This window comes from Akebia trifoliata, chromosome 12 (genome assembly GCF_017979445.1).
Source record: "Akebia trifoliata isolate Shusen 1 chromosome 12, ASM1797944v1, whole genome shotgun sequence".
Classification (NCBI taxonomy): domain Eukaryota; kingdom Viridiplantae; phylum Streptophyta; class Magnoliopsida; order Ranunculales; family Lardizabalaceae; genus Akebia; species Akebia trifoliata.
In genome coordinates this window covers 25,159,992-25,169,963 of record NC_141386.1, presented here as the reverse complement: position 1 = coordinate 25,169,963, position 9,972 = coordinate 25,159,992, and the positions used below count along the sequence as shown (strand labels likewise).

Genomic DNA, 9,972 nt, shown 5'->3' with positions numbered 1-9,972 from the left:
AATAGCACTTTATAATCATGTCCTATTAGACAAATTACCAGTCCCCTCACATAACCTTTTTTTCGGAAGGCTTGGATCATTATGTCACCATAATTTTTGGATCGTTAACTTGGTTCTATGGGTCAATGAAACTGATAATAATTTTGAAAGGGATGCTAAGTTTACAGATGTTTCATGTTTGATTAATTACAATCTTGTAAACATTTAATAATATGTATTGGTAATATTTATCAAACCATTTGATTAGCCTCTGTGGAATCCCTTGATCAATTATAGAAGAAACAAATGGAGTTGACTCATATCTCTTGTACCCAATAACAGACCTTCATATAATATAGAAATTTCTAAACATTATTGAGCAATAATCTTGCTTGCCTTACAAACAAAATAAGATAAAATAAAAGGAAAGATATGAAGCCACTAGGTATTATAGTTTCAAAGATTTTAAAACAGAACATAATTTGTACTGAACCTTGATGGAATGTGAACTGTTTGAGAATTCTTTTCCATGTCGTCGTCTTTAAGATTAAGAACTCTTCGATGAGGTGCTGCTTTTGTCTTGAGCGGAAGTCGAAGTAGTACTACGTGTTTGTGAACTCGGGTTCGAGGATTCAGAGAAGAAATGGATGTTTGCCTCATTCTCCAGAAGAACTTGGAGATATCTTGGGATTGGGGGAGGGTTCACCTCCAAGAACCCCTCAAGAATCTGAACAATCTGCCCCATCGATGGCCTATGAACCTCGTCATCCTGAATACACCAACAAGCAACTCTAAAAGCTCTAGTAACCTCTTCAACATCAGCATTACCCCCCAACCTAAGATCTACAAGTGTTAGGACATCTTCACCTTCAGTTATCTTGGTTGCAGCCCATGTTGGGAAAAACCCAAACTTTCCATCATTGGACTACTCCAAGTTTCTTCTCCCCGAGATCACTTCGAAAAGCATCATCCCATAGCTGTAGACATCGGCTTTGGCTGTGATGGCTGCACCCGACATCCATTCCGGTGCAAGATAGCCTCTAGTTCCCCTCATAGTCGTCAAGACCCGACTGAATTCACGAGCAAGAAGCTTTGCCAAACCAAAGTCAGCAACTATGGGAACGAAATCAGCATCCAAAAGTATGTTCTCGGGCTTGATATCACAATGTATAATGCAGTCTCGGCATTTCTCATGGAGATAAGCCAATCCTCTAGCTGTCCCAAGCCAATTTGGTATCTTTTCTTCCAATCTAAGTTACTAGCATCCTTTTGATGAAACAATTGTGAATCTAAAGAACCCTTTGGCATGTAATCGTGGACTAGTAACCTTTTAGTACCTTCGGAGCAGAACCCACGTAGACAAACGAGATTAACATGTTGGATCGACCCAATTGTGCTCACTTCAGTTCGGAATTGTTTTTCTCCTTGACTAAGGCCTTCAAGCTTCTTTACAGCTATGATGGTAGAATCAGGCAACGTCCCTCTGAAAAATTCTTTGTCACTGTTTGTAAATCTCTGTACGTAAATACCACCAAAGAACCCTCAACTGTCTTCAATGTTCCAATCGGTCTCCTTGTATGCCATAAACAGAGAAGCGTCAAAACAAGGCCCAAGACACCTAAAGTTCCTACAACAGCACCAACGATAACCCCAGTATTTGAAGCCTTTTTTTTCTTCTCTCCGAAACTCTGAAGCTCAGAAGCCGCAAGTCTGAGATATCTTCTCCACCATTATCACCATTTGAGAGTTTTTGCACATTCAAAAGATCACCACTCCACACTGAACACCCACCATTTCCGTAAGAATAAGCACTGCAAGAACAATTGTTCAAGCAATCCAATTCGCACGCTTTGGCACTCCCAACTTCCAAAGACCACCGATTTTCAGGCCATTTCATGTTGGACTTGGATAAAAATCCATCTTGCATTCCACACTGCAAAGGGGTTCTCCTCACACAACCAAGAGATCTATCACTCAGATTCCAATCTTTGGAGCGTGGTTCAAAGCCTTCCAAACATTGACAGTAGTTTGAATTTGCTTCATCGCAGCTGCCGAAAGGCCCACAGATAGCATAAACGTGACATTTAAGTTTCGGTTGAGAACCAAACAAGCTCCATTCCTTCGTCTCCGGCAACCATGACATTTGCTGGACTTGACCCAACAAACCAAGCACAAATCTATATATAATAGAATTATTATAAAGATTATATGTGAAATAGTTCTCGTTCTCATTTGTAATATAGCTGAAATTATAGATATGGTTTGCTCTCATCTCAGGAATATTGCTGAAAATAAGCCCATTCCATATTCCAGTAGACCAATACCGATGATTCCAAGACTCGTTCCATTGTAAAAAATACTGATTAGTTCCATCAGGGTCCAATTCTAGAGAAAAGATCCCCTTAGCAGGATTTTCTGAACTTTTCCATGAAGTAAGTTGCATTGATTTGTTGGTGTGTTTATTAAAATTAAGCTTACCACCTGGAAGCCATGTATCCGTTGGGTAATCGAAACTTTGCCAAACTATATCAGATTTATTCAACCCATTTCTCAAAACAAGATTTCCATCATCCCGAAGAACTACTTCAGAGGAATTCAAGGTGTTTGAGGTCGAATTAGTGGACCAAATAGTGATTTTGGACTGATCTAGAAGGACTAGATTACCATTTTCTAAGAGTTTCAACTCTGAAGAAGATGGGTCTTTGAGAGGGCTCTCTCTGTTTGCAACCCAAACAACTGTTTGAACTGTGACCTTATTCATATTATACCAGATGCATATGTAGTAGTTGAGAGACTTACCTGGTGTGAAGAAACCAAGGACAAAATTTTCACCTTTAGAGACTATTGTTTGGTCTCCAGTGAGAGATTGACCTGTAGAGATGGTGTCAGCTGTAACAAAAACATGGGTTTTTGAAGAGAAGATGAAGAAGAAGAAGAAGAAGAAGAAGAGAAGAAAAGGAAAGAACCATGGAACACCATGTATCCAACATCTCTGCAAATATTAACAGAGAGACAAGTCTGCCAAAAAGATTTCAGCTTTACAGAAGATTAGAAGAAGGGAAAGGGTTTTGAATGTTAGATGCTTCGCAGGTCATGAGAGACAGAGACAACCTGAGCTACACGTACCTCGTACCTGGTCTCAACTGCTGTTTTTGTCTTCTATTTTCAAATTCTTAACTACGTTTTGACAGTCTTGCCCTTCTTGTGTTTCTAAGGATAAGAAAAACAAAATAATTACTCCCCTGAGTTTATGATATTTTTAGTATATCTTTGTTAGATGTGTGCCTCTGGATTTCTTTGAATTATTTAAGCTTATATTAAAAAATTAAAAAAAAAGAAAAAAAAAAAAGAGAGACTATTTCCACAACAATTTTTACTAGCCCACCAATTCCTATATAAATAATCAAAGAATTGCATACAATTGGTGTGGCGTTAGTACAAATTGGTGTGACAATTGTAACTCTCAAAAAATACCCACAAATTTTGAGGTACTCTTTGAATTTGCTCTATAAAATTAGAGCTTTCCCAAGTTTTCAAACATACACTTTGACTTTGGTTTGTAATAAAACTTTGTTTGTACTTTACTTTTAAGGACAAAATTTTGTATCCTCATCTTCAATTCTTAAGATTTTACCTCCTTCAAACCTCAAGATCAAAAAAAGATTTAGGGGGGTGTTGAAGATGATAGAATTTTGTATTGATGGTTTAAACATTGAATTGATGATCGAATTGAATATTTGCAATGTTGATCATACCACAATAGTTCAATTAGACTAATACATCTTTATTAAAATGTTTAAAATTATTTATACATTTTTTTCTAAATTACATATATTTATATTCATAAAAAGATAATTATCATGGAAATCAATGGTTCATTAATCTATCAATTTATTTACAAAATCCAATAGAACAAAATTGCACCACTAATTTGATCCGATTTGTAAAATATTGTTTTAGATACAAAAGTCTAAGGATAAGGGTTTTAAACAAGATCTTGAAAGAGTTAAAAATAAGAGTTGAGATAATTTGGCGCTCTCTTTTTCAAATACGCTCATCATAGAACCATAGATCCTTTGATTCGATAGACACAAGAAATATGTTCGATCCAAATTATCAATAAAAATAAGGAACAAAATAATAAGTCTTAACAAGTAAGGATTGATCCAGAGACAATATTGATCCATATTTTCTGATTTAAAACGATCATAGTTTAAAGTATTTAAAGAAAATTTAATAAAACTAACTTTAAATAAACAAGAATTGAAATTACAATGTAAAGAATTAGATCGGTCGAATCCACAAAAAACAATCCATCTCATCAGTTTATTTGTCTTTTTTATCATCTCAATCCAATCAACAAAGCTAATGTTGTTGGACCAAAAGATGAAATCTATTAAACCTCAAATATTTAGTCTAAATTCTTTGATGATATTTAATAAAACGAAATCAAAAGGTTAAATATAAAGAATCTAACTAGACATGGTTAACTTAAACTTTTTTAAGATTAAACTATCAAAATCAAGAGAATAAATATTAAATCTGATAATTACTACTTAACAAATTGGTATCCCAATAAAACAATGAAACTTTGATAAAAATAAATAAAATTAGTTAAGATGATCTTGCTCATACTTCATCAACCTCTATAATGAAGATCTAGCCGTAGATTATTGTAAGAATAATAAAAGAAATTATAAAAATAAAGAGAGAAGAAATTGAGAAGAGAAAAATGCTTCTTTTATTAATTTTGACTAAAACTGGAAGAAAACTAATTCTGTTTACAAAGCTTGAACAAAAAGTAAACCTAAAAATCTAAAAACTGAAAACTAGAAGAAATGAGGTAAAAGAAGAAGATGATCTCAGAGGAGATGAGATTTGACTATGATCTGATCTCTTATTTATAGAGACCAGATTAGGGTTTCACAGATTTGAAATTTTTTTATAGATAGTAAAAAAGTCTAAACCTTTGTTTATTACGTAATAATTTACACCGTCATAAATTTACACAAATCAAGGGAGTATCCCTAATTTTTATTAAGACCTAGAGGGTACATCAAAATTATCCTAAACATAATTCATTTTTTTTTATTATATTAACTATTTTTCATATATTTTAATCACCTTGGCATCAAGTAGCAATTATAGAATTTAAGTACCTCACATACTTTGAAAAATCATAATTTATAAATTTGAGCTTACTTAGTTGTGTAAAATATACATAATTCATCATAAAAAATAAACAAAATTAAAAGTTGAATAAATAACATTTTATTTTACCCTTTTTTCTTGCAATGAAATGCCCATTGGATGTAAGGGTATTTTAGTCATTTAAAGTGATCATATCACCAATGGCCCTTTAAATTTTTTTAAATGTTATCTGTCATTTGATAATTACTCCTCGTGCCAAGTCAAATAAAGACTCAGAAGCAAGCTCACATGGCCTCACAAGATTTGAAAACAACTTTCCACCCACCTAAAAAAAATAGGTGCAATCGAACAAAAAAAAATAAATCTAAAAACAAACACAAGACAAGATGCAATCACTTATTTTTATAGTCAAATTTTTTTAAATGTTATCTGTCATTTGACCAGTACTATCAGGCTCAACAAGGAGGTACTATAAATGAAGTCACGCTTTTACATTGGTCGATATTTCTTATTTTTTTAAATGTTATCTGTCATTTGGTGACAGGGTGTAATCTGTAACTGCAAATGACAGATAACATTTAAAAAAATTTAAAGGGCCATTGGTGATATGATCACTTTAAATGACTAAAATACCCTTACATCCAATGGGCATTTCATTGCAAGAAAAAAGGGTAAAATAAAATGTTATTTATCCAACTTTTAATTTTGTTTATTTTTTATGATGAATTATGTATATTTTACACAACTAATTAAGCTCAAATTTATAAATTATGATTTTTCAAAGTATGTGAGGTACTTAAATTCTATAATTGCTACTTGATGCCAAGGTGATTAAAATATATGAAAAATAGTTAATATAATAAAAAAAAATGAATTATGTTTAGGATAATTTTGATGTACCCTCTAGGTCTTAATAAAAATTAGGGATACTCCCTTGATTTGTGTAAATTTATGGCGGTGTAAATTATTACGTAATAAACAAAGGTTTAGACTTTTTTACTATCTATAAAAAAATTTCGAATCTGTGAAACCCTAATCTGGTCTCTATAAATAAGAGATCAGATCATAGTCAAATCTCATCTCCTCTGAGATCATCTTCTTCTTTTACCTCATTTCTTCTAGTTTTCAGTTTTTAGATTTTTAGGTTTACTTTTTGTTCAAGCTTTGTAAACAGAATTAGTTTTCTTCCAGTTTTAGATCAAAATTAATAAAAGAAGCATTTTTCTCTTCTCAATTTCTTCTCTCTTTATTTTTATAATTTCTTTTATTATTCTTACAATAATCTACGGCTAGATCTTCATTATAGAGGTTGATGAAGGATGAGCAAGATCATCTTAACTAATTTTATTTATTTTTATCTAAGTTTCATTGTTTTATTGGGATACCAATTTGTTAAGTAGTGGTTATAAGATTTAATATTTATTCTCTTGATTTTGATAGTTTAATCTTAAAAAAGTTTAAGTTAACCATGTCTAATTAGATTCTTTATATTTAATCTTTTGATTTCGTTTTATTAAATATCATCAAAGAATTTAGACTAAATATTTGAGGTTTAATAGATTTCATCTTTTGGTTCAACAACATTAGCTTTGTTGATTGGATTGAGATGATAAAAAAAACATATAAACTGATGAGATGGATTGTTTTTTGTGGATTCGACCGATCTAATTCTTTACATTGTAATTTCAATTCTTGTTTATTTAAAGTTAGTTTTATTAAATTTTCTTTAAATACTTTGAACTATGATCGTTTTAAATCAGAAAATATGGATCAATATTGTCTCTGGATCAATCCTTACTTGCTAAGACATATTATTTTGTTCCTTATTTTTATTGATAATTTGGATCGAACATATTTCTTGTGTCTGTCGAATCAAAGGATCTATGGTTCTATGATGAGCGTGTTTGAAAAAGAGAGCGCCAAATTATCTCAACTCTTATTTTTAACTCTTTCAACATCTTGTTTAAAACCCTTATCCTTAGACTTTTGTATCTAAAACAATATTTTACAAATCGGATCAACATCTCTCATGACCTGCGAAGCATCTAACATTCAATACCCTTTCTCTTCTTCTAATCTTCTGTAAAGCTGAAATCTTTTTGGCAGACTTGTCTCTCTGTTAATATTTGCAGAGATGTTGGATACATGGAACAATCCATGGTTCTTTCCTTTTCTTCTCTTCTTCTTCTTCTTCTTCTTCTTCATCTTCTCTTCAAAGACCCATGTTTTTGTTACAGCTGACACCATCTCTACAGGTCAATCTCTCACTGGAGACAAAACAATAGTCTCTAAAGGTGAAAATTTTGTCCTTGGTTTCTTCACACCTGGTAAGTCTCTCAACTACTACATAGGCATCTGGTATAATATGAATAGGGTCACAGTTCAAACAGTTGTTTGGGTTGCAAACAGAGAGAGCCCTCTCAAAGACCCATCTTCTTCAGAGTTGAAACTCTTAGAAAATGGTAATCTAGTCCTTCTAGATCAGTCCAAAATCACTATTTGGTCCACTAATTCGACCTCAAACACCTTGAATTCCTCTGAAGTAGTTCTTCGGGATGATGGAAATCTTGTTTTGAGAAATGGGTTGAATAAATCTGATATAGTTTGGCAAAGTTTCGATTACCCAACGGATACATGGCTTCCGGGTGGTAAGCTTAATTTTAATAAACACACCAACAAATCAATGCAACTTACTTCATGGAAAAGTTCAGAAAATCCTGCTAAGGGGATCTTTTCTCTAGAATTGGACCCTGATGGAACTAATCAGTATTTTTTACAATGGAACGAGTCTCGGAATCATCGGTATTGGTCAACTGGAATATGGAATGGGCTTATTTTCAGCAATATTCCTGAGATGAGAGCAAACCATATCCATAATTTCAGCTATATTACAAATGAGAACGAGAACTATTTCACATATAATCTTTATAATAATTCTATTATATATAGATTTGTGCTTGGTTTGTTGGGTCAAGTCCAGCAAATGTCATGGTTGCCGGAGACGAAGGAATGGAGCTTGTTTGGTTCTCAACCGAAACTTAAATGTCATGTTTATGCTATCTGTGGGCCTTTCAGCAGCTGCGATGAAGCAAATTCAAACTACTGTCAATGTTTGGAAGGCTTTGAACCACGCTCCAAAGATTGGAATCTGAGTGATAGATCTCTTGGTTGTGTGAGGAGAACCCCTTTGCAGTGTGGAATGCAAGATGGATTTTTATCCAAGTCCAACATGAAATGGCCTGAAAATCGGTGGTCTTTGGAAGTTGGGAGTGCCAAAGCGTGCGAATTGGGTTGCTTGAACAATTGTTCTTGCAGTGCTTATTCTTACGGAAATGGTGGGTGTTCAGTGTGGAGTGGTGATCTTTTGAATGTGCAAAAACTCTCAAATGGTGATAATGGTGGAGAAGATCTCTATCTCAGACTTGCGGCTTCTGAGCTTCAGAGTTTCGGAGAGAAGAAAAAAAAGGCTTCAAATACTGGGGTTATCGTTGGTGCTGTTGTAGGAACTTTAGGTGTCTTGGGCCTTGTTTTGACGCTTCTCTGTTTATGGCATACAAGGAGACCGATTGGAACATTGAAGACAGTTGAGGGTTCTTTGGTGGTATTTACGTACAGAGATTTACAAACAGTGACAAAGAATTTTTCAGAAAAGTTGGGTGGTGGAGGTTTTGGTTCTGTCTTCAAAGGGACGTTGCCTGATTCTACCGTCATAGCTGTAAAGAAGCTTGAAGGCCTTAGTCAAGGAGAAAAACAATTCCGAACTGAAGTGAGCACGATTGGGTCGATCCAACATGTTAATCTCGTTCGTCTACGTGGGTTCTGCTCTGAAGGTACTAAAAGGTTACTAGTCTACGATTACATGCCAAAGGGTTCTTTAGATTCACAATTGTTTCATCAAAAGGATGCTAGTAACTTAGATTGGAAGAAAAGATACCAAATTGCGCTTGGGACGGCTAGAGGATTGGCTTATCTCCATGAGAAATGCCGAGACTGCATTATACATTGTGATATCAAGCCCGAGAACATACTTTTGGATGCTGATTTCGTTCCCATAGTTGCTGACTTCGGTTTGGCAAAGCTTCTTGGTCGTGAATTCAGTCGGGTCTTGACGACTATGAGGGGAACTAGAGGCTATCTTGCACCGGAATGGATGTCGGGTGCCGCCATCACAGCCAAAGCCGATGTCTACAGCTATGGGATGATGCTTTTCGAAGTGATCTCGGGGAGAAGAAACTTGGAGCAGTCCAATGATGGAAAGTTTGGGTTTTTCCCAACATGGGCTGCAACCAAGATGACTGAAGGTGAAGATGTCCTAACACTTGTAGATCTTAGGTTGGGGGGTAATGCTGATGTTGAAGAGGTTACTAGAGCTTTTAGAGTTGCTTGTTGGTGTATTCAGGATGACGAGGTTCATAGGCCATCGATGGGGCAGATTGTTCAGATTCTTGAGGGGTTCTTGGAGGTGAACCCTCCCCCAATCCCAAGATATCTCCAAGTTCTTCTGGAGAATGAGGCAAACATCCATTTCTTCTCTGAATCCTCGAACCCGAGTTCACAAACACGTAGTACTACTTCGACTTCCGCTCAAGACAAAAGCAGCACCTCATCGAAGAGTTCTTAATCTTAAAGACGATGACATGGAAAAGAATTCTCAAACAGTTCACATTCCATCAAGGTTCAGTACAAATTATGTTCTGTTTTAAAATCTTTGAAACTATAATACCTAGTGGCTTCATATCTTTCCTTTTATTTTATCTTATTTTGTTTGTAAGGCAAGCAAGATTATTGCTCAATAATGTTTAGAAATTTCTATATTATATGAATGTCTGTTATTGGGTACAA

General features: G+C 34.5%; 2 pseudogenes; one reads left to right on the top strand and one right to left on the bottom strand.

Annotated features, from left to right (window-relative positions):
• Positions 1 to 305: 305 nt before the first annotated feature.
• LOC147389146 (G-type lectin S-receptor-like serine/threonine-protein kinase At2g19130 pseudogene) lies at positions 306 to 2,980 on the bottom strand (annotated as a pseudogene).
• Positions 2,981 to 6,693: 3,713 nt separating this feature from the next.
• LOC147389145 (G-type lectin S-receptor-like serine/threonine-protein kinase At2g19130 pseudogene) lies at positions 6,694 to 9,972 on the top strand (annotated as a pseudogene).